The following is a 2,500-nucleotide window of genomic DNA, read 5'->3' on the forward strand; positions in this document are numbered from 1 at the left end:
ATGGGGAGGTCCTGGAGTGGGACCGAGATGTGCTGGTGCCTGATGCCACCGTCAGATGAGGTGGGAGAGGTGGGTCTGCTGGGACCGGCCTTCCCAATCATGCTATGGTGTTACAGTTTTAGAACACATGTGGGTTAGTAATAGTCAACAAAATCCAGGATTAGTTAAAACAGCATGCATAGATATTTGCATTAACCCAAAACACCAGATTTGGAACAGTTGCATAGAAAACAGAACACATGTATATATGGAAACACAGTGGCCATTACAACAGTATGCAGATTACATAGATAGCAACAGGCCACCAATGATAGTGTTTCAACATGGAACATTAATCAAAACACATTTCAATATTTGTTGAACAATAGGACATATGTCCCAAAAGTAGGTTTGGTGTAAACATGCCCATTGATTTGTGTGTTTCGATTATTGCTGCAGATATGGTAGAGTGGAGAGAGAGCTGTCAATTAACAACTTATATATCCTTACAGTATGAGGTCCTCTGATCTTTTTTCCTCTTTATGTCTTCCAGGTACAATGTCCTGGGAATGGCTCCCTGCATACACACCTCTGGAAAATGTTGTCATAATACAGTTCCTCATAGTACATTATGCCATCCACTTTGGGTGCAGTGCCTAGAATCTTCAGGAGAGGACCGCCCTGTATATATATATATATATATATATATATATATATATATATATATATATATATATATATATACATATATATATATATATATATATATATATATATATATATATATATATATATATATGTGTATGTACACACACACACACACACACACACACACACACACACACACACACACGCACACACGCACACACAGACACACACACACATACATACATATATAAATACTTATAGATTTATATATAAACAGAGTATATATAGAGGGTGCACAGCATATCAAACAGCCACAGGGTAAATGATGTCAGCCTGCATAACTGCAATTATGAGCAGGTGTGGCATCGGTGCACCAATCTGACCCACCACACCAGTCAGTGTGCTGCTGCAGTTAAGAGGGACCAGCTAGCCACAGGTGGGGGTTATGCCATCCATCCCACACTGACACATGCTGAGGAGCTCCTCTCTAGCCTTGGGGCATCTGCCTGCCAGCCAAGCCAGGAAGATGAAGACAGCATTGTGGAGGTGGGTGCCTCCCACACAATGCACGAGGAGTCTGCAGGTAAGGCCCCAGGGCACATTAGTACACCACTGTTGCTTATCCATCTTCATCTGTAAAGTATCTACATTCATATGTCAGATAAGATAATCTGTTGCTGCAGTGTAGTAATGAACAGATGTGCATAATCTCTAGTATTGTGGGTTTGTACTTTTGATGTTTTCAAATGCTGCTCCCACCCTGTACCAATGCCACAGGTGTGGCTACTGACATTACTTCTCTCACACAACTATTTAGGGCCCACTAGTATACAACTGGGGCAGCAGCCTGTAGCTCGTGAGTATGGAGTTGTTTTGTTCAGATTTGCCAATACACGGTCCATGTTTTTGCCTTGTTATTTGCCATGCACACATTTAACACACCTACCCATAATGCATGCTGTACATGTTCACTTATTGTTGCTGTTAAATGTACTGCATCACAGTAGTCACCATGGTGGCATATCTGAAGGGTATGCAAGAGTACTGCAGTATACCTTACAACCGATCAGTGCAAGATGTGTGGACAGAGATGAACATAATGGTGGGACAAATGGCCTACAGTAAGGACATGTCTAAAACATTACCCTTATACAGCGGATACAGCAGTGTATACACCATTATTACAATGGCAACTATTCCTGATCTAAACAATGGCAAATCACAATACCACATTCCACACCTTTTACAACCTGTAATGTGATCCTATCATGAGCAATAAATGTGTAATATGGAATTCTATGTTAGGAAAACAAATATGGGGAATACATACCTTAAACACTGGAAGCTTATGTGTGCAAACACTCCAAATAACATATTGTGGAAGCAGCTTGTGAGGTACTGACAGCATTCACTGTTCTCGAGTACACATCTTTCATCAAGTGCAGGGCCTCAATGTCACACCTAGTAATGGTCTGCTGTCCAAGAAGTATGTCCATGACATTTGCCTACTCACCTGCAACAGAGGCAGCTATGTCTTACACACATCTTATAAACCATGGAATGGTTCCCATATCTGAAAGGTAGCACTCAGGAGTGGGAAGAATAGCCTTACCTCACCATTACATATACCATGGCAAACAGTGCAGGCAGTCATATATGTGTGTATGAAGTATGGGACAACATTAATGTAGAAAATAAACAGATGCACCTCCAAGACAGATGACAACACCTGTTGAAAACTGGTCATGGAGGCTGCACAGACCCATGCGGCAACACTGAGGGACTTACAGAAATGTCTAGCAAGTACTGCCTGTGCAGTGCCTGTGTAGACGCTCTCTTGGAATCTGCCTAAGTTTGGCCTTTAGGTTAGGGT

The sequence above is a fragment of the Protopterus annectens genome, chromosome 10.part0 (assembly GCF_019279795.1).
Source record: "Protopterus annectens isolate FY-2018-M chromosome 10.part0, PAN1.0, whole genome shotgun sequence".
NCBI classification, from domain to species: domain Eukaryota; kingdom Metazoa; phylum Chordata; order Ceratodontiformes; family Protopteridae; genus Protopterus; species Protopterus annectens.